Genomic DNA, 24,158 nt, shown 5'->3' with positions numbered 1-24,158 from the left:
ACCTCGCTCTCTCTCTCTTGGCCCCCTCTTTCTCTCGTCCCCTCCCTCTCTGTCTCTCTCTCTCTCGCTCCCTCCATCTCTGTCTCTCTCTCTCGCCTCCTGCCTCCCTCTCTCGCCCCCCATTCACTCTGTCGCCCCCTCCCTCTCAATCTCTAGCTCCCTCCCTCGCTCACCCCCTCCCTCTCTCTCGCACCCCATCCCTCTCTCTCTCTCGCCCACCTTGCTCTCTCTCTCTAGGCCCCCTCTCTCACTCGTCCCTTCCCCCTCTCTCTCTCTCGCCCCCTCCATCTTTGTCTCTCTCTCTCACCTCCTGCCTTCCTCTCTCGCCCGCTATTCGCTCTCTCGCCCCGTCCCTCTCTATCTCTAGCTCCGTCTCTCTCTCACCCCCTCCATCTCTCTCTCGCATCCCCTCCCTCTCGCTCTCTCTCTCGCCCCATACCTTTCTCTCTCGCCCTCTCCCTGTCTCTCTCGCCCACCTGCCTCCCTCTCTCACCCCCTCTCCCTCACCCCCTCCGTCTCCCTCTCACCCCCTCCCTCTCTCTCTCTCACACCCTCTCTCTCGCCCCCTCTGTATCTGTCGCCCCATCCCTCTCTGTCTCTCGCCCTTACTCTCACTCTCGACCCCCCTCTCTCTCTCACCCCCTCCATCTTTCTCTCATCCTCTTCGTCTCTCTCTCGCACCATCCCTATCTCTCTCTCCATCCCCCCCTCTCTCTCTCACTCCCTCCATCTCTCTCTCGCCGACTGCCTCTCTGTGTCGCCCCCTCCCTCTCTCTATCTCCCCCTCCCTCTCTCTCTCACCCGCTCCCTCTCTCTCACCCCTTCCCTCTCTCTTTCTCTCACTCCCTCTCTCTTGCTCCCTCTCTCTCTCTCGACCCCTCCCTCCCTCTCTCTCTCACCCCCTCCATCTCTCTCTCGTCCCCTGCCTCTCTCTCTCCCCCTCCATCTCTTTCTCCCCCTCGCCCTCTGTCTAGCACCATCCCTCTCTCTCATCAACCCTCCCTCCCTCTCTCGCCCCCTCCATCTCTCTCTCTCACTCCCTCTCTCTCGCTCCCTCTCTCTCTCTCGCCCCCTCCCTCCCTCTCTCTCTCACCCCCTCCCTCTCTCTTTCTCTCATCAACTTCCCTCTCCCCTTCTCTCTCTCGCCCACTCCCTCTCTCTCTATCTCTCTCCCCCTCCCTCTCTCTCTCTCTCACCCCCTCCATCTCTCTCTCATACTCTCCCTCTCTCTCTCGCCCACCCTCCCTCTCACTCTTTCACCCCATCTCTCTCACCCTCTCTATCTCTCTCCCTCGCTCCCTCCCCCTCTCTCTCTCATCTCTATTTTAAAACTAATAGAATTATGATAATTTGCATAAAGTGCTCCCCCACTGATACCTCAGCCACTGCCTTATTTCCCAAGTGTAAGGTGACGTTTAGCTCCTTCTCTCTGATGGAATGCATTGTTCAAGCAGCTGCAGCATTGTAACTGGAATTTGGGTCAGCAGAGTCTTCGACACATTGGGTTGAATCGAACAATAATTTGTCTCAGTGCCATTTTCATTGAGTGTGACAGAGGGATTATCTGCACGAGTCTGAGCTAGTTTCCTAGTGCTATCTTATCGGACTCACCTAATTAGCTACCCACCCCAACCCCATTGTGTCCCTCTCATTCAATAACAGCCCGATTCTCCCACCCATCAAGGTTGGAGGTACTCACCATCACCCGCATGTCCCATCGTATTCCGTGATCCTTGCACTGGTGCCATTTTTAAAAGGTCAGTGGGCACACAGTTGAGCTTTCTCAGTTTGGACATGCCCTGCACAGTTTATCCCGAGCATGGCAGATAAGGGGCAATTAGACCACGGTTTGTCAACAGAGACACGGAGGTCCTGGTGGATGGGAAAGTGGAAAGGGGTCCATTCTCTTCCCAGAGGGGACCACACCACGAGACACAGCGAGCATAGTCTGAGCTTACCACCCAGCATGCAACACCTTCCCCCTCTGTCTCTTTCCCTTCTACTATATCTCCCTCACTAACAGCAATGAATGGATACAACACTGTTGACTGACTTCCTCTGGACACGTCACTATCTCTCCCCTCCTCCCTCACCTACACCAGTACTAACAGCAGTGTCATCCACTCTCACCCTCACTCCATCCTTCCTTTTCCTATTCCCGGAGAAACAGCTTGGAGTAGGACAGAAAGGGCCAATCCGGGTGGTGGAGTGTCCAATATCAATCTACACCACCCCACCTCCCACAACACTCCATACCTGTGTGTCTGTATTTGACTCTGTGAGTATCTACACGTGGGTGCAGGTCTGACAGTCTCTGTGGTGTTTAAAATGACACAATCTCTCTCTCAGCTGGCCTCCACACCCTACTGCAATGACAGTGGCAGAAGGTGATAACCTTCCAAGATTCAGTCTGGGTGGGAGAGAAGGCAGCAGCTCACTGCACCATCCAAACTGACAGCAGTATCACACACACACACACACACATGGTTGCAAATGTACTTGGGCCTGTCAGAATGGAAATGCTCACCTCCGAGTGAACCATTTTGTCAGGAGATGAGATGAATTGATTTCTCATTCTGTGACTTGCAATGCTTAAAAATTACGTGAGAAAGTGTTGAAAAGTCCCGATAAAGGTCCAGTAATGTTGGTAATGACGCAGGAAGAACATTGCTTAGTATTAGATAAAACTGCTCTGGGCGTCCAAAAGATATTATTTCAAAAATCAAATGGCTGTGCAATTTGAGAGATTCACAGCAAAGGATTTGTCATCTTCTCAGAGAGTTAAAAACTGTGCCACTGATGCAGTGGTGAAGGGAGGCCAGCAGAGGGAGGGATTGTATGAATCTAATGATAAAATTCAGTGGTTCGCACTGTTGCCTCACAGCACCAGGAACCCAGGTTAGATTCCACTCTCGGGCGAAAGTCTGTGTGGAGTTTCACATTCTCCCCGTGTCTCCGTGGGTTTCCACTGGTGCTCTGGTTTCCACCCACAGTCCAACAATGTGGATGTTATGTGAATTGGACATGCTAAATTGTCCGTAGTGCCCAGGGATGTGTAGGTTAGGGGCATTAGTCAGGGGTCAACGTAGGATATCATTTGAACTGGTCTGTTTGGGTTACTCTTGGGAGCAGACAGGAAAGGGATGTTTAGTTGCAATCGCATAAACAATGTACATTCTGAATTGTACAGTCGGTGCGAGAGGCTTAATGGCCAGCTACCGGACCTAACCCATCATGTGTTGTTCTCTAAAGCATTCAGTAATGTTACAGAGGTAAAGGAAGATCTCATTCATTCAGTCAGCATCGTTATAATGAGACAGGAGAGACCATTCTGTCCTCTAAGGATTTATGCAGGAATAGATTGATGTCATTCAGCCCGCTAAGTACATTACACAGCATAGGATGAGGCCATCCAAACTTCCTTGCCTGCCCAGCAACAGGGAAACCCGGTCAACTACCTGGGAATAAACATTTGGGATAAATGTGTATTTTCAGGTTGAAAAGTTGTAAGTTGGTGGAGTGACTCAGGAATCAGTGTGAGATTATCAACTACATACAATCTATACCAATGATTTGGATGAGGGCACTGATTGGAGTGGAAATCTGTTAGCTCATTCACCAAGGTAGTCATTTAACTGGACATGGAGACTCTGCAATGGGAAACAGACTGGGGAAGTTAGTGAGCAACACTTTGGCAGAAAACAGTATAGCGTGGGTTAAGGGAAGTCAATGCTGTGTTGAACAGATAAAATAACATTAACCTACTTAAATGGAGAAAACATCGATGAACTCATTGGCACAGAGGGATTTGTATGTCACATGAGTCACATAAACGTAGTCAGCAGATTCAGCAAGTGATTCGGAAAGTGTATCGAATGATGCTCTTTCATGCAAACGCTATTGGGTATAATCAGTGGGATGTTTTTCTGCATCTGTATATGACAATGCTGAGACTACATCGAATATCTTGTGTGGAGTAATGAACCCCTAAACTGAAAGAAAAACATGCAATTGTTTTAGAATCTTTTCGCAGATGCTTCACTCTACTCCTTGGTGGAATGAAGCACTGATGGAATCATAGTGTCATACAGCACAGAAACAGACCATTCAGTCCAGCTTATCTGCACCGACCAGATATTCCAATCTGATGTAGTACTAATCTGATGTAGTAGCATTAGCTCCATAACCATCTAAACCCTTCTTATTCATATACCCATTCATTGTCTCTTAAATGTTGTTTTTGTACCAACCTCCACCACTTTCGCTGCCAGCTCGCTCCATGCACGCATTACCCACTGTGTAAAAAAGTTACCCTTCAGGTAGCTTCTTAATCTTTCCCCTCTCACCTTAAATCACGACCCAATGGTTTGGACTCCTCCAGCCTTGGAAAATAACCTTAGCTGTTCCTCGCCTCTATTCCCCTCATGGCCTCTACAAGGTCAGAGCACTTCACACCTGAGAATGAGACATGTTCATATTGAACCATATAATCCCGTGAGGAGAGTTTATTGGGGCGTAGCTAATTGATGACAGAATAAAACTAAGCATTCAGTTTTAGAAAACAACATATTCATTTTAACACAGGTACTATGAAGACATGAATTTATTGTACAAAAATAATGCAGACACATCTAAACATACCTTCAAATTATAAATTAAAAATCATTCCATAATGGAGCATATAATAGGGTTGGAGTCATGCAATCAGGGGAATGTTCAACCAGATCTGATATATGGTGCTGCATGTTTCAGATCAGCAGGGAGAAAACATAACCTGTCGTAGAAGCAAGCGTTTTTTTCTCTATCTCTACAGCAACATATGAGAGCTGAAAACCAATCAGCCATCATGAGCACTCTTTGAGGGTTCCCGTTGAGGATTCATTGGAATCTCTCCACTGCCTGCAGAAAAAGGAATTCAACGAAATCTAACTGTTCCAGGAAGAAACCCCAGTGCTAGCAGCTCCTGTGAGGCAGAATAACTTCAGAGGTAGAATAACAATTGATACATTTTCAACTTTGCTTTTGTCATGAAATTAACTGTTATTTGGGGAAAAAAACTCCCCATTTATTTCTGTTTGTTTTCATTGTGTGTGTGTGTGTGTGTGTTGTAATTCGAGTAACTTTACTTGGGTTTTAGATTAGTTATTTTTACAAATTAAAGAAACATGTCTCAATTGTTCCTAACATTGAACCTGACCCAGTCTGAGACGGATATCAGTTACCAAATTGCACATTTAGTTACACTGATGATTTGTCGTGACTTCTCGAGCAATGGGAATATAAAAAGAAACAATGACTCTCTAACCTCGGTAGGAACAGGGATAAGGAGAAATTCTCAAAGTGGGAATTTTTTGCTCCATAGATTTGTGATACCTGTGTGTTTGCATTTATTCAAATGTGTGTTAAGTTAAATACTTGATGGGAAAGTGACTCAAGGATAATGAATTGCCGAAAGGAAAGTGGGGCTGAGACTACAATCTGATCAGTCATAATCTTAGTGCCTGTTGGGGCAGGGACCCACTCCTGTTCCTCAGTCCTACTTTGCCCCATTCCATTCAGCATCTCAATCTGCTACACAGGAGAAATTGGAGTCCACTTGTTCCTACTACCTGGTGCACAGAAAAAGCGGAGACCATTCAGCCACTGAATACAGTCAAACATTATTTGGTGTGGATTGGAAAACGTTCTTGGGAAAAAAAGAGTTGTTGTTACTGTGAAACAGTTCCCTCCTCTCTCTTTACAGAAGTTCCCCAGTCTCCATTTATTAGTCATGTTGTAGACCTAGATTCGCAGTGATTACAGCCGCCATACTGTATTCAGATATTGCTCACAAAATCCTCTGGTCTCTTTGACTGCAACAATCCTTCACAGGACTTCCAGGAGAATAACACGATGAAACATCCGATAACAGAAGGCAAGAATATTGGAAGCAAGAATCGGTCATTCAGCTTCTACAGCCTGCCTTTCCCTTCAATAGGATCATGGCTCATTTGCTCAAGGCCCCAAATCCTACAGTCCCTGACGTGTCAACCATCCATCCATCTCTATGTCCAACTACCTCAGTAATCTCTCTCCCCTAACTCTCTGGGATAGAGAGGTTCCAATGGTCACTTCCCTCTCTGAGAAGGAAACATACTGCACACACACAGCGTGACCTTTTGACATCAACAAAATATGCGAACACCAGGTAAGAGTGACTGGCTCTGATAACAAGGCAGTATTTGACTGCTGATGAAGAAAATGGAACTTTATGTAGATTAGGAGGAATCACCCCATTGATTAGAGTAATTCAGCACAACGAGGTTGACTGTGGTTCTTGGACATCCACCACCACAGTTCCGGAACATCTCTGCGGGAGATCCACAGCACAAGCATCTTCAGTTGCTCCTCAATGTCTGCCCCCCACCCCATCATAAGCTCAGAGGTGGGGAAGGTCAATGAATATTAAACAATTTTCAGAATAATGTGTCCTCCCTCAGCTCCTGTAGCAGTCTGTGTCCATGTGCAGCAAGACCCAGGCAGCATTCAGGCTTGTTCTGTTAGAGTGTCGGTAACATTCATGCAACAGTACTGCTTGACACTGTGCATTGCCACAATAAAAGAAGGAGCTTATTCAGCACCTGAAGCTCACTTCACAGGAATGTGAGGAGGTCATTCAGCCCATCAACACTATTGGATAAGAATAGGGATAGCACATTCATTCCCGCCTGCCTATTACACAGAAATTTAAGGAGCCCAGTCAAACACATTGAACTGTTAAACAGGAACCAAGGATTGCCCAGTAAGCCTCCCAAGTTCTCTGGCTCCATTGCTAATGCTACACAATTGATGCATTAATGTGGAATTTTGACGGTGAAGAGGGAAGACAAATGTTTCATGTGAAGACTCAAGGTGGCATCTTCCATCTCCGAGAAGACAGACTGATGTTCTCTAAGGAGGGAAGTTAGGAATGGCTAACTCTTTCAGAAGTAAGGAATTTTAACTGCTGACGGGTTTGTGAACAATGTGACGCTCAGCGCAGGGTTGCATATCAACTGCACATTGAACACAGTAAGAGTTCAGTAAGAGCCTGAAACTCTCTTCATCAACATGGGAGCTCGACAGAGCTACATAAACTACCGAGAAGCACGTATCATGGGGAAAATGCAATTTCTCATACCACCAATGTCTTTCAATGGAAATAATGTGTGTTTGTCCGTGGTATTCAAGTTCCAATGCAGTGAACTCTTATTCTCTCACCGTGCTACGTATTAACATCCATTTCCTTCACACTTTCCTCATGGTACTATCATCCCAGTGATTATTCTGACAAAACTCCTTTCCACTGTCTCTGTAACAGGAAGATCATTGATTTATATAAGAAAGAAAGTCTGTCCACAATACTGTCTCAACAACACTCCACAAGTGCAGGAAGGTGTCTTTACTCCTACACATGATTCATTTTTTAATGAAGGCTGGCATTTCATTTCCTGTCCTGATTAATGGATGCCCTGCATGAACTCTGTTCGTGACTTATGACCAAGGGCATTCCGATCCTTTTTGCAAAAAGCACTTTCCAACCTCTCACCTTCTAATAAATCCAACATGAAAAAAGACTGTATATGTTGTTCACATTCAAACTGCAATACAAATAGCAGTGTTCTAAGCGCTGATACAAGTGATACCCAATCAGTTGTGGCCTTCTGTCCAAAGTAGGACGCTAGTCTCTGTGTGCTTTCCATCATCCAATTCTCAATCCATGTAGGATATCTCCCCCTTACCCAAGGACTGAAACTTTCTTCACTTACCTGTGTGCAACCGTGTCAACCTTCTGAAAACTTAAATACCCGTTTTCACTTGTCGATGTCACAACCAACATCCTCTATAAAAGATAGCGTTACTGTCCGGAATCTAGGTTGACTCTGCTCAATTATATCATTGTTCTCCAATGATATACTTATGAGTAATTAGAAAAATTGCTCATAGTTCCCTCACAACTAACATGAACTTATCCCCCAGTCGGTTTTCTGTTTTCACCCTCCGTCCTTTTGTAAGTATATGTGGTTATAATAGCTGCTTTCCAGTCTGAAGGATCCTAAACAGAATCTATAGAGTGTTGACCTCCCTCAGATAATTAAGGAAAAGGCAGGAGAGAAGGAGGCCACTGATCTATTATGTCTGCACCAGCTCTGAAAAGCGTTATCCAGCAAGCTCAATTCTCCAAACTTATCTCTGTAGCCCTCAACATTCATCACTCATCTGGTCCAGCAGCTTACCCACCTTCAACACAATGAGTTTTTCCAGTACTTCAACTTTACTAATTCTAAATTTCGCAACTTTCTCACTCTTGTCAGTCACCCTGTTCTCTAATATTTCCAAACAGATTTTATGTTGCTTCCTCTGTTTGGATAGAACCAATGTATTCACCTCACTGTACAGAGATGGTCACTGACGTCTCGTGAATACATGAGAAGATGAGACTCTGGCATAATGGATATGTCCCCCAATCCTGTCTGCCAAGTTCCAGAATCAAAATGTTTGATGGACAATTTTGAGTGCAATCCTCTCCCTGGTGTGAGACTGCACAACTCTCTGGCCTCTTCATTGGTGAAATAAACTGGCTTCATTCTTTGCACTTGGGAAAGGTATACCATTCGGAAATATTTGTGGAAATCTCAGTAAGGACAGTGCAGTGTCCTGCTCCTCCCTGTGCAGTCTCTGCAGACCCAGATACACTGTAAAATCTACCTCCATACCTTGCACAGAGTAGGAACACCAGGCCCTCTGGTCTCCCTGGATGAATGCAGAAGCTGCCAACACAAATTCAAGAAAACCATGTACAGAACCTCCACTTACTTTCCAATGTCACAAGCAAGTCAATGCTTGTATATATGGCAGACCCACTCAGTGTTGAAAATGCCTACCTCTCCTCTGTTTCTATTCCTGGCTGATAAACTGTTACATTTCTGTGCAGTCCCTGAAATATGAATAGTTCTGCTCTCTATGGAAATCGTTGTCAATACAACTGCACAATTTCCTGCACCTCAGTCACGATAGTAGTAACACTACTATTGATGGTGGAAATGCTGGGGAGGAGATGGTCTAGTGGTATTTTCTCTAGACTATAAATTCTGAAATTTCCATAAATATTTCCCAATGGTATATCTTTCCCAGGCAATGGCCCAAAGCGGGACATCAATCCCACCACAGCAGATGGTGGAGTCTGAATTCAATAAAAGATTTGGAATTAACAATCTAATGAAATATTGCTGGTTGTCAAAACTAAGAACATCTGGCTCACTAGTGTCCTTCCGGGAAGGAAATTTGCTATCTTCACTGGTCTGGCTTACATGTGATTCCAGACCGTCAGCAGTGGTAGACTCTCAAATGCCCTTTGACTTGGTCAAACCAGCCATTCAGTTATAACACTACAATGTCTTAACAAAGTGAAACCAGACAGAAGCAATGTCGGCCTACAGCACATCGAAGTGAATGTTTCAGAAAGGCAGTTCCCCAGCACCTTCCCAATAACAACTCAGAAAGAGAAGTAAATACTGGCTCAGACAACAACAGCCATGTCCCATTAATGAAGAAAAGTAGATGACCACATCCAGGATGGAGAGATAGGGATTTGGATATATATCTAGCAAAACGTGAGGTCTGCAGATGCTGGAGATCAGAGCTGAAAATGTGTTGCTGGTTAAAGCGCAGCAGGTCAGGCAGCATCCAAGGAACGAAACGTCGGATTTCCTGTTCCTTGGATGCTGCCTGACCTGCTGCGCTTTAACCAGCAACACAGTTTCAGCTTGGATATATACCTACATGGGCATGTGACTCAAGAATATGGAATAAAATGAAAAATAAATGAAAATCATCTCACAATTTATTTACACATCAGCTGATTATCCACAGTCCCTTTTATATATATATATATATATATATATAATTCTCCATATATTCAACTGACACCACCAACACACATTACATTATTTCTCAGCTGCTTTCGCATCTGTTGCATAGTCGGTGGACTCAAAATGCTGACTCTGTTTTTCTCTCGACAGAGGCTGCCAAACCTGCTCCGTTTCCCCAGTTTTTTTGTTTGATTTAACCTTTTTTTATTTTATTGAAAGTTGTCCCGTACACAGCCCTGTGCAGCATTGCACCCAGACCCACCTCATACCCCATTCCTGCATTTTCCATGGCTAACCCGCCCCCACCCCACCATCTCCCTGTGTCTCCCATAGCTAGCACACCTAGCTGCACATGTTGGGTGATTTAGGCAGGTCGATCTACTGTACCTGTGTACACTGTGGGAGGAAACTGAACCTGACAGAGTTGTATAAGAGATTGAGAGGTATGAGCAGAGTGAACAGACAGCACCTGTTCCCTTTAGTCAAAGTGTTAAAAACAAGGGGGAAGACGTTTAAAATGGAAGACAAGATATTAAGAGAGGATTTGTGGAATCTGTTTTGATCCCAGACGATGGTTTGTGTTTAGAATGCATTGCCTGGGAGGGGGGTGCAGGAAGGTAACCTCACGAACTTTATAAAGCACTTGTATCAGCACTGGATGGTGCAGACCCGATGGGCGTTGTCTTTATTACATGATTTCATGTGGTGGCAGTCATGAAAGCTCTGATACATTCTGAAGCAGCAGCCACAGGGACTTGTTGGTTCGTTCCGTTGAACTGTGATCAGTAAGTGGCGAGATTACAAACTAGCATCATACCATGAAGCATCAGAATTATTCAACCTAGGACAGCCCAGCCATCTCTGAAAACATCAAAAATAATTCACATGCTCAGTGGCAGAATCGTCCAACGACAACACCAACATTATTCCAGCTGCTTGACACCACTATTTTAAGATCACCAAAACATAGAAACAGACTTCACATCATTATTATACAGACTTGTCGTGTAAGGTTGTTCTTTCTCTGAAGACTAATAAATTGCTTCCCATATATTCGTACTGACAAAGGCTCTGTTTTCCTGCGAGCTGTTCATCACAACATGGCAGCTTGTTTAACACTCCATTCACCACCACTAATATTTACTCCCAGTTAAACCGGCACATGAGATACACTGCTGGTATTCCCTCTCAACAGCCACATGGATGGACCAAAGTCAACTGGACGGGAACTTCTAAAGGGCAATTAATGTTGGTCTAGCTCCATTAAAATCCCAACTGAACTGACAAGACAATCAAATTTCTGATAATTACTGAAAAATGCAGAGATTTGTTTCGATCTGATGAGTTTGTCGCTTTCATTGAAGTTGTGTGATCTATGTCATGTCAGCCTTATGAAATATCTTCAATTGGATGGCCTATGGAGATTTCCATTCCCAAATGTTGACACTAAGTTTTATATAACCGTTCTGTAACATTTGATACCTTATTAAATTGTAATTGGTAGAGAGTACTGACCGCGGGAGAACCCATCGGCCGAAGCACTCTCCTTTCCTTATGCGATTTATTAGGATTAAAAATCAATGTGGTCTTCTTTTATATAAAGTCTCGTATTTGAAAATATCACAAAAGATCTTTGCTAGGCAGCCCAAACTTCTAATGCAGCTGTTCGACGGACAACACGACCACCCCATCGATCAGATCTACCAAACAGTAGATAACTCTGGACACCCAGGTTTTTAGTACAGCATGTCAGCCCTGGCTGGAATCACAATGTTCCCACTGTAGGGGGGAAAAGGGGAGGTTTTATGTTACCCGCATCCTGTCGCATTATCCTTCAGGCTTTGATTGTATTTAATACAATAGGATTTTACAATAATCTGTAATAACTCTCAACTTGTCCATAAATAGAGGACTGATATAGCGATATTTTGCTTGGGAGGCCTCGTTATGTAATCAGATTGATTGTGGGTCACAAGACACACAATCAGCTATGTAGGATAACAGAGAGCTCAATTGCTACCTCCTGAAATCCGGAAAATCCAGTCCACCACTTACTTGTGGAAGCTGCAGCTTTTGTAATTTTATAAGGGGCCGTCTACGCCTCCAAATTAAGGAGCTGAGCCAACCATAAAGCTTACACAGCGCCTGTCTCGGCAGCTTCAAGGGGAGCATTCTCATAGAGTGTTAAAGGCCAGGTAGGATGTTCACGCTGACCAAAGGCATTCTATCTTTCCAGGATATCGGGAGATCTTCCCAGCGTTGAAGGTCCTATTTTATTTTCTCCAAAAAATGAGTATAATTGGCTTTACATAGCCGACCGAATGCCGGAGTATTAAAAATTCCTAAGTAAAGAAAACCTCCCAGGGATCACTGAAAGGGGAAATGGGATTCATCCGGAAAATTGGATATGCTGGCAAGACCTCCCATTGGCATGGCCTCTGATTTCACAAATTGATTTTATAAACTGAGAACATGACAAATAAGTTAACCACTTGAATTAAGTGAGGCACCCCCAGATGTCAATGGATCATTTAAGAAAACGAGGACATCAACGGCAGAGAGAGCAATTTTGTGCTTACCCGATCCAACCTCCAGAGCGATTATATTAGGGTCAGATTGTATAGCTTCCACCAACAGCTCAATCGCTAGCGTAAATAATAATGGTGAGAGAGGGCATTCCTGACGACAACCTCTGCCAAAGTAAAAGCTTCCTGAACTTAAACTCTTGTTGATTACCGCTGCTATGGGATCATTCTATAATACTGTAACCCATTTAGTAAAGGCCTCTCCAACACCAAACCGTTCCAGCATATAAATGAGATGTGGCCATTCTACCCAATCGAATGCCTTCTCTGCCCATAGGGAGAGAACTAATCCCAGTATCGCTCTCTGATGGCAGGCTTGCACCATATGTAAGACTTTTCTAATGTTATAAGTTGATCTGTGACCTTTTATAAACCCCATTTGATCTTCTGTAATAATGAAAGGTAACAACCTCTCCAGTCTTAATGCCAACAATTTTGCGAGAATTTTAAATTCCACATTGAACAAGGATATAGGTCTGTACGAAGAGCAGTCATCTGGGGCCTTTCCCTTCTTAAGAATGAGAGAAATATTTGCTTCACAGAGCAGGCAGGAGGCAGCCCTGACTATGTGAATAATTAAACATATTTATAAGTGGCCCAAACATTTCCCCAATCAATTCTTTATGGAACTCAGCTTGGAATCCTTCTGGTCCAGATGCTTTGCCACTCTGGAGATGCCTCACCTCTTCCTGTACATCCCTGCCAGGGGGTGGGGGGGGGGGGGCATTTAAGAACAACACCTGTTCCGAGGTTAGGCCTGGAAGGGCCAGATTTTTTTTAAAAATAGACTCTATCTTCCTCGTTCTAACCTCACAGCCCTGTTACCTATACAATTTGAAATAGATCTTCCTAAAGGCTGCATTGATCTTTTTACGATCACAAGGCAGGTACCAGCACTCTTTCTAAAGATGTAATGTATTCAGAAGCCTTTTTTCTTTCTGGCAAGGTATGCTAAATACCTGCCAGGCTTGTCACCATATTCAAATAATCTCTGCTCAACAAGTAATCGCTCACTCATTGCTGCTTGAGTGTGAGATTCAAAGTTGCCCTAAGGGCTGTGATCCCCTGTAGTTTAGTAATGGAGGGTCTGTCAACATACGTTGTCTCAGCCGCCTTCAGGTGAGCCTCGAACAGACACTGTTATTCTCCCTGTTGTCTTTTCCGGGTCGTAGAATATCAGATACCCAAGCCTCTCGCATATGGTTTAGCAGTCTCCCACATCACCGAATGGCTAATGGCCGTGCCTGAGTTGATATCCCAGAAGGTTTTAAATTCCTGCGAGAAATATTTTACGAACTTACTATCCTTCAATAGGAAAGTGTCCATACGCAAATGTCGGGAAGCTATCTCATCGTCACTAGTCTTTACCTCTACATTAACAGTGGCATGGTCGAAAATAGTTATATTACCTACTTTGCAAAACAATGTTGAGTTCAAAAGTGTCGGGGGACAGAAACATTATCAATTCTGGTATGGCATTTGTGTGGGTTAGAATAAAAAATAAAGTCTCTACCCTCAGGGTGAAGACACCTCCACGCATATACCAGCCCTAACTCCCTACTTAGATCCTCCAACTGCCTAGCTCTCATAGATATGTCCACATAGCTCTTAAGTATTCTGTCCACCTCTGGGTCGATGATACAATTACAATCTCTCCCTATAATTGTGTGGTGCATCCCAATAGCCATCAACTTGGAGAACACTCCCATCACAAATTTAAAAGGATGCGCGCGGGGGGGGGCAATAGAGATTCAAAATCCCACATTCCTCTCCATATATTGGGGCATTAATTAATATATATCATCCAGACTCATCTTTTATCTCACTTAACATTTGGAAGGGAAGATTCCTCCTAGTATGATTAGCAACTCACCTACTTTTTGTGCTGAAAGATGAAAAGAACACCTGGCTAAATCCACCCTGTTGCAGCTTCCAATGCTCATTATTATGTAGATGTGTCTCCTGTAGAAGGGCTACATCCACCCTTACATTTTTAAAGACTTGATAATATCTTTTTCCTTTTGTTTGGTGAATGGCTTCCCTTGACACTCCAGGTGCACCACCTAAACGAATGTCTAGTCATGATAGTCCAAGCAAGCCCGAGACCCCCCAGGAGGGAGATCCCCGCCCAAAAGACATTGGATAAAAACCAAACATGATTCATACATAAAAATATTCTTTAATACTGCTAAATCAAAACAACTAAGAAGTATGCTTAAAAACAAATAACAGAAAACATATTTAAAAGGAGATTTTCCCTATTGTTCAGAGGAGGCACTACTACCTTCCAATAATCCCACCATAACATCTCCTAGCCAGAGGCATGCCCTCGGCCCAGACATTAAAATGGAGAGTAAGTAAATTTCAACATCTTATAAGCCAGAAGTTAAAACCCCCACACCAACACCTCGATACACTTAGCAAAGCAACACGCGATTAAAATATATTAAATTACCAAATTACAATCCCAGCAAGTAACAAGCAACTAAATAAAAAAAACTCAGAAACATCCTACAATAATCAAATAAACCACACGAGCTATAGATATGAGTCCATACAAAGGATAAGGAACTAGCACTCCTCCTCTCCCATCACCACGGAAAGATAGAGGAGAGAAATAAAGGAAGAAAGGAGGAGGAAGAAAAGAGAAAAGTGTGTGGGGGGAGGCAAAATAATGTCATTATCCTTACAGTTCAAATCCTGCTGTCTATTTGAGAGCATCCAGCAATTATTTTACTTTTTCCGTTGATATGAAGTCATATACAGATCCTCCATGACTGCAGGATAGCATTGCCGGATATCGCATAATATATTGAATATTTAAATCCCTCAGACGCTTCTTTGCCTCATCAAATGCCTTCCTCTTGTGGACCACAGCCAGAGAACAACATTATCCTGGAACCCTTGTCTCTCATAGCACGGGGTCCTTCCCCAGCACTCTGGTGGATTCTCGCAGCATCTGTTTTTCCCTCTTATGTTGAAGTTGAGCTAGGACCTGGTGGGGGCGCTGGTCCGACTCGAGCTGGCGCACAGCAACCCGATGGGCCCGCTCAACCGGCAACCTTCGCAACTCCGAATCCAGTTTAAGCAGCTGTGGGAGCCATTGCTCCAGGAAATCAACAAGCTTCCCTTCCTCCTCCCGTGCGGGAAGGCTGATGAGCTCGATTTTCGACGTCATCAATATGTTCATCTAAGGATGGGACTCGATATTCCAGAGGCCAGACCTCACCCATGGATGACTCAGCTGTGGTCTCAGAGGCCGCGGCCCGTTGCATGCCCCACCCCGATACGCTGCCCGAGGATCTCGATCTCTCCATCATGTTAATGCAGCATGACCGAGATCGACTCCCACCTGGACTGTGTCTCTTCAATGGAAGCATCAATCTTCTCTCGGAGTTTAAGAAACTCCGAGATTAGGCTGACCTCTGTAGGTCAGGCCCCCGGGGCGGCCGAAGACGTCTCTGTTGCTAAGGGGTAGTGGGGGAGAAGTCCCTGCCTGTTGTGAACTGCGAGAGCCTTTACCTCTGGCCATTTTAACAAGCATCAGACTGCTAAAGTTTGATGTGGAATGGCCAAAGATGCTGGCAAAAACTATTTTAGCAATTTAGCAGGCGAGGTGAGGTGGGTACCCCACTTTGCCTGAGCCTTGGTCAGAGCTCTGCAGAATCAGACGGTCGCCGCCATTTTGGATCTCGCCGACACCCTGTTTAGAAAGGGAATAAGGCAAAAGATTAAAAAATTCCAAACTAATTAGCCGAACCCGGTCATGGGTACGTTCCTGGAATCCATTGTGCAGGGTGAGATTTCTGTCTAATTGCCGATGCATGGTAAAGTCAGTATAGTTTCATTAAGAGGAGGTCATGCTAATGAATCTGTTAGAACGCTTTGAGGATGTAACAAGCAGGTTAGACTAAGGAGAGCTAATGGATACTATGTGTCTGGACTTCAAGAGGGAAGTTGACAAGGTGCTTCACAAGAGGCTGCTGAGTAAGATAAGGTCCCATGGTATCAGAGACGAGGTACTAGTGTGTACAGAAGCTTGACTGCCTGGCAGAAGGTAGAGAGTGGGAATAAAAGGGCCCTTCTCAGGATAGCAGCCATGACAACTGGTGTTTCGCAAGGGAACCAAAACTTTCTAATTTGTACATGAACAATCTAGATGAAGGAACTGAGGGTAATCCAGCTAGGTTTGGAGATGATGCAATGGTAGATAGAGGGACAGGTATCATTGAGATGGCAGGGAGGCTGCAGGAGGATTTAGACAGGGTAGGAGAGTGGGCAAAGACGTGGCATATGGAGTACACTTTGGAAAGTGCGAGGTGATGCACTTTAGTGGGAAGAAGATAGGCATGGACAATTTTATAACTGGGGAGAAAATTCAGGAGTCTGAAGTGCAGAGTGTTGCGAGTTCCAGTCAGGATTGTCTCAAGGTAAATGTGCAGGTTGTGTCAATAGTTAGGAAGGTGCTGTATCTGCCACACAGTGTGTTTGAAATCTTATATTCAGCAAAAAGAACTGAGTCAACTCTTATAAATAATGATATTTGTTTATTGAACACAATTAATATTAAAACAATCAAACGTATTATAATGTAATGAAAAACACTGCAATCTATCTTATGGTTTAACCTAAGTTTGGATGATCACATACCACCCCACCAGAAGTTGACCTTGTTCTTCTGATGGTCTTGTAGGTGTCTTGACTTTCAGTGGTTATTCTCAAGTTACCCCACTCTGAAGGGTTTTACAGTGATTCTTATCCTCCCAAGTCTTCACGCCTTTTGGGAGGGTGTGGACAATCTGCCAATGGAATGATCAGGTTCATTTACCCTGATCAATCAGATACAACCTGGGGTTGTCACATGAATGGCCCAAAGGCGACATTCCATTGTCCCATTCAGGTCCAACTTCAGATGTGTATTACAGAGTCTGTAGCTGTCAGGTTTGTTTGCAAACCATCTGTGGGTAGCTACAGCCTGTTTGCATTCTGCAGCATGTGGATGAGCACAGAGACATTAGTCAAGGCTGGGTTCTACTTCCCAGCATGCGTTAATCATTATTCTTTTTTGTAACTCCGTGGTAAATTTATTATTGTCCATTGTAAGATTATTATTTCAGGTGGCCCATCTGGTCAAAAAGGCAAATACAGTGATGACATTTCTTTTGTGATGACTTGAATGGATGGATTTCCGTGGCTCTATAAGACTCTGGTCAGACCACATTTGATGTATTGTGTACAGTTTGGGCCCCATAACTCAGGAAGAATGTAACACCCCGGAGCGTGTTCAGAGGAGCTTCATAAGAATGGTCCGAGGAATGACAAGGTCAACATATGAGGTCTCTGGGTTTATATTCGCTGCAATTTATAGGGATTAATGGGGATCTAATAGAAGCCGACAGAATACTGGTTGCCTGGTCAGAGTAGACGTTGGGAAGATGCTTCCATTGTTAGGAGAGAAAGGACTCAAGGATATAGCCTGAGAGTCAAGAGAACATCTTTAGAACAGAGATAAGGAGAAACATCTGCAGCCTGTGAGTGGTGAATCTATGGTAGAATGGCAGTTTCCTTCCCTAAAGGACATTAGTGAACCAGGTGAGTTTTTCTTGGCAATCGATTCATAACCACCATCAGTCTCTTAATTCCAGATTTGAATTTAAACTCCGCCACTTGCTGTGGCAGGATTTAAACCCAGGTCTCTCGAACATTATCTGGGTTTATCACGTAAGAATTCAATGATAACACCACGAGGCCACTGACTTGCTCAATCCTCGACAGTGTGACTAACGTGTGCTGTATGACATGCAACGGGATTTGCCTTCATATTATCCTTTACTTCCTTATCAAGATATGGATGATTTTTCTCCGTAATGAAATTCCTCTTCGGTCTTTCGTATCTCCCTAATTATTTGCCAAATTTCTTCAGTTGTCCTGCTTTTGACTGTTCTTTTCTCCCCCCAGACCACCACAGCCAAATCCTTCCTTAGGTCATTATAATTATCATTGCCTAACACTAAAACGCTCATGTATAACCCAGTCTTCACTCTTTCAATCTGAATGTGAAATCCCAGCATGTTATGGTTACTTCTACCAAGGTAAAGCTCATCCACCAATCCTTCCTTGTTACGTAATATCAAATCTAAATTAGATTGATGCCCTACAATATTGAAATAGGCCCTTCGGCCCAACAAGTCCACACCCACCCTCCGAAGAGTAACCCACCCATTCCCATTTCCCTCTGAGTAATGTACCTAACTCTGTGGGCAATTTAGCACAGCCAATTCACCTGACCTGCACATCTTTGGACTGAGACGAAACCCACGCAGACAGGGGGAGAATGTGCAAACTACACGCAGACAGTCCCCCGAAGCTGGAATCGAACCTGGGACCCTGTTGCTGTGCTAACCACTGAGCCACAGTGCTGTCTCATTCTCTGGTTGGTTCCATGACGTCCTGCTCTCAGAAATAATCTCTCATATACTCCATGAATCTTCATTCAAGGATATTGCTGTCAAGTTGATTAATTGAGCCAATTTGCATGTTCAAACCACCCATAGTTACTGTTGTGCCCTTGTTACAAACCCCACTCTTTTCTACCTGAGAAGTACTTGGGGGGGGGGGGGGGGTTGGGGGGGGCGGGAGGGGGTGGCACGGACTGTGGCTGAAAAATTATTCAATTATTCTTCCCAAGAGGTTTCTTCTCTTGCTTTTTACTTGAACTGCCACGGATTTCAAGTATTTTTTGTCACAAAACACTTTGAAAAGTTCTGAGTTCCCACTCGCACGAACAAATGTTTATTTTCTTTTCACTAGCCACATTTAACAGTAAATATCGAGGATTTAAGACGGCTCAAAGTGGTCATGAGATATCGTTAGCAAACCGGGTTGAGGAAAACCCGAAAAAGTTCTTTTCATATATAAGGAGCAAGAGGGTAACTGAAGAAATGTTTGGGCCAAACAACGAAAAAGAAAGTTAGTTATGCATGGAGTCGGATAAAATGGGTGAGTTTTGTAGCGAGTACTTTGCATCTCTATTCACCAAGGAGAGGGACATGACGGACGTTGAGGTTAGGGATAGATCTCTGAATACTCTGGGTCAAGTCAACATAAAGAGGGAGGAAGTTTTGAATCTGCTGAAAGATATTAAGGTAGACAAGCCCCCAAGTCCGGATGGGATCAACCACAGGTTACTGAGGGATGTGTGTGTGGAAATAACTGGGACTTTAACATATATCTTTGCAGGATGACTGAATGTGGGTGAGGTCCAGGAGGAGTGGAGAATTGCTAATATTGTCCCCTCGTTTAAGAAGGATAACGGGATAATCCAGGTAATTGTAGACCGGCAAGCCTGACATCAGTGGTAGGGAAGCTGCTGGAGAAGATACTGAGGGACTTGAATAAGGCATTTTATTAGGTTCCCCATGGTCAGCTGATGGAGAAGGTGAAGTCCCCATGGTCAGCTGATGGAGAAGGAGAGGGACACCATGGGGTCCAGGGCGTTCTATCTAGATGGATAGAGAACTGGCTGGGGAACAGGAGACAGAGATTAGTAGTGGAAGGGGATTTCTCAAAATGGAGAACTATGACCAGTGGTGTGCAACAGCGATCTGTGCTGGGACCACTGTTGTTTGTGATATATAACAATGATTTGGAAGAATGTATCGGTTGCCTGATTAGCAAGTTTACAGATGACACCAAGATCGTTGGAGTAGCAGATAGTGAAGGGGACTGTCAGAGAATACAGCAGAATATAGATAGACTGGGGAGATGGGCACAGAATTGGCAGATGGAGTTCAATCTGTGCAAATGTGAGGTGATGCATTTTGAAAGATCCAGTTCAAGCGTGAACAATGCAGTAAACGGAAAAGTACTGGAGAAAATTGATTTACAGCGAGTTTTGGGTGCTCGGGTCCATTGTTTCCTGAAGATGCCAACACAGGTCAGTAAAGTAGTCAAGGTGGCATATGGCATGATTTCCTTCATTGGATCAGGTGTTGAGTACAAAAGTTGGCACGTCATGTTACAATTGCATAGGACTGTGGTTTGGCCGCATTTGGAATACTGCATATAGCTCTGGTAACCACATTAACAAAAGGATGTGGATTATTTGAATAGGGTACAGAGTAGGTTCACCAGGATGCTGCCTGGGTTGGACGGTGCTGGCTAAGAAGAAAGATTGAATAGATTAGGAATATTTTCATTGCAAAGATGAAGGTTGAGGTCTACAAAATCTAGGCAGATATACACAGGGTGAATAGCAAGAAGTTTTTCCCCCAGATTGTGGAACTCAATTACTCGGGGTCATGAGTTCAAAGTGAGTGGGGAAAGATTTCGGGCAGATATATGAGGGAAGTTCTTTACACATAGGGCTGTGGAAGCCTGGAAGTGGTAGGGGCAGGAATGGTGGCATTATCTAAGAAATATTTAGACAGATACATGAATGGGCAGGGAGCAGAGGGACACAGACCCTCAGAAAATAGGTGGCAGGTTGAGAAAATAGGGGATCTGGATCTGTGCAGGCTTGGAGGGCCGAAGGGCCTGTTTCGGTGTTGGAGTACTCTTTGTTCTTTATAATTCATTCTAAAAATAGCCGGTTTTCAACTTGTTGCTTGTTACAATTTAATAATATAAACGATTTATTTATTTGACAGTGCATGTCAAAATAATATCATTTCTAAATCACAGTCACCAGGCCAAAGTAATGTACAGCATGAAATAGACCCTTCGGTCCAATTCGTCCATGCCATCCAGATATCCCAACCCAATCTAGTCCCACCTGCCAGCACTCAGCCCATATCCCTCTAAACACTTTCTATTCATATACCCATTCAGACGCCATCTAAATGTTGCAGTTTACTAACCACCACCACTTCTTCTGGCAGTTCATTCCACGCACGTACAACCCTCTGAGTGAAAAAAAATGCCCCTTACATCTCTTTTACATTTTTCCATTCCCAACCGAAACCAATGCCCTCTAGTTCTGGATTTCCCCCACCCAGGGAAAAGACCCTGTCTATTTACCTTATCCATGCCCCTCATGATTTTATAAACCTCTATAAGGTCAACCCTCAGTCTCCAACTTTCCATGGAAAACAGCCCCAGCTTGTTCAACCTCCAGCTTTCGCTCAAACCCTCCAACCTTGGCAACATGCACGTAAATCTTTTCTGAACTCTTTCAAGTTTCACCTGATCGATCAAACCCTGGGGAGTTTTCCATCTTTATGTGTTTCAAGATATCCAGCATTTCTTCCTCTGTAATATGGACATTTTTTTCAAGATATCACCATCTATTTCTCCGTATATCTACATCTGCCATGTCCTTCTCCTGAGTAAACACTGATACGAAATATTCATTTAGTATGTCTCCCATCTCCTGCGGCTCCACACAAAGGCACCTTGCTGATCTTTGAGGGCTCTATTCTCTTAATATATTTGTAAAATCCTTTTGGATTCTCCTTAACTCTACTTCCCAAAGCTATCTCATGTTCTTGTTTTGCCTTCCTGATTTCCCTCTTTAGTATACTCCTCCTGCCTTTATACTCGGTCTGTCATGCCTGTACCTGTCATATCCTTCCTTCTTATTCTTAAGCAGACTAAATTTCTTTAGTCATTCAGCACTCTCTATACCTAACAGCCTTTCGTTTTACCCTAACAAGAATATACTGTTTCTCAACTCCGCCTATCAAATTTCTGAAGGTTTCCCATTTTCTAGCCGTCTGCTTACCTGCGAACATTTGCCGCCATCAGCTTTTAAAAGATCTTGTCCAATACCGTCAAAATTGCCCTTTCTTCAATTTAGAACTTCAATTTTTAGATCTGGACTATCCTTTTCCATCAGTATTTTAAATCTAATAGAATTGTTGGCAAATAACTGAAGTTCACACATTTCAGGTGAGAAATTAAATCGATTGATTATGTTTAAATGTGTAAAAGCTATAATTCTATTTGTTTGTTCAAACATTTGATCACTCTGAATATTCAATTAGTCAGAGGTCAACCATTTTGCAAATGATAGAGCGACAGTATAGGCATTTGAATACTGAGATTCAATGCGTAATTATGATCACCAGCACAGTCAGACAACATGTTCTTTTTCGATAAAAACAAAATGTGCATTCTTTACTTGTGTATCATAAAAGGTTGTTCAGTGTTTATGTTTTAATTCCATCAATATAGAATCAATTTTATTGTTTTCAGAGATGATGCAGTTATTGTTCAGTTGAATAACTGTAGCTCATACCTTATTATTGCACAATTCATAAACATGGAAAACTCCTGATTACTTTTCAGGTCACCAAATCCATCACTTTGCATGATGACCAACATTAAAAGTGGATTCCAAAAGTGTGAATTCGGGTACAGTGCAACTGAACCTCACAGCTGCATGTAGCACTCAGAGAGACACTGGCCTGGTCCTGAATCTGTGAAGAGAGTTTCCAACCTGGGTCACGGCAGTCATTCAAACATTCCCTCACAGAGAATCATTTGGAATCCACTTTGAGCAGGAGCAAACTAGCCAACAGGCTATCACTGCTCTCAGTGTAGGTACAAATGCTGTCTAAATTAGATACCAATGACTGACCAGGAACCATGCCTAACAAATTCATCCTCAGTCAGAGTCTGGCCCAAGGAGCAGATGTATGGACATGGAGTATCAGAATCACATTGCACAAGTTACTTATGGTGATGGCATCTGCCATGCCCCCCAAACTCCTTACATCTGCAGCCTGGACCATTCACTGGGGGAAAACGTTCACAATTGACAGTCGATCGCAGTATTTTGTGTCTCAGAGTAAACCCTCTGAAACTATATCCAATAAGTGTACCTTCACATTCAACAGTATCAAAATAAAATTATACATGTCTGTGGATGATCAGATCATAATTCATAGGTCACACAACAGGATGTATCTGAAGAAGCCAGGAGCAAACGGCAAGCCCAAAATTGCTTTAATAACTGAACCTGGTGGATTTTGTCTGGTCTAGATAACAACACATACTGTGCTGACACTCAGGTGAATGTAACAATTACATCAAAACTGGTAGCCTTGCTCTAACGCCCCTCCCCACCTTCCTGACCTCACACACCTCACTCCCTCACACATTCACCAACTGATAAGAATCCACAATCTGATGAACGTGAAACATTGAACGGTACAGCACAGTGCAGGCCCTTCAACCCTCAATGTTTTGCCAGCCTTTTATCCTACTCTAAGTTCAGACTCACCAAGATAACCTTCAATGCACTAACTTTCGTTTGTCTACCCAAGATATTTCTTAAATATTCCTAATGTATCTGACTCTACTACCTCCGCTGGAGGAAAGCCCAAGCCACTCAACCTTTCTTTGTAATACATGCCCTCTAGTCCAGGCAGCACCCTTGTACATCTCCTCTGCACACTCTCTGAGGCTTCCACGTGTTTCCTATAATGAGGCAACCAGAACTGAACACAGTATTCCAAGTGTGGTTGAACCACAGCTTTATAGAGTGAAGAAATAACCTTGCTGCCCTTAAACTCAATCCCCCGATAATGAAAGACAACACACCGTATTCTTTCTGACCAACCCTAACAACTTGTTTGGCAACTTTGAGAGATCTATAGACAATGACCCCAAGATCCCTCTGTCACTCCACACTGCCAAGAATTCTGCTTTTAACCCTGTATTCTTTATGCAAATACAAACT

This window comes from Hemiscyllium ocellatum, chromosome 19 (assembly GCF_020745735.1).
Source record: "Hemiscyllium ocellatum isolate sHemOce1 chromosome 19, sHemOce1.pat.X.cur, whole genome shotgun sequence".
NCBI lineage: Eukaryota > Metazoa > Chordata > Chondrichthyes > Orectolobiformes > Hemiscylliidae > Hemiscyllium > Hemiscyllium ocellatum.
This window is presented reverse-complemented; position numbering follows the sequence as displayed.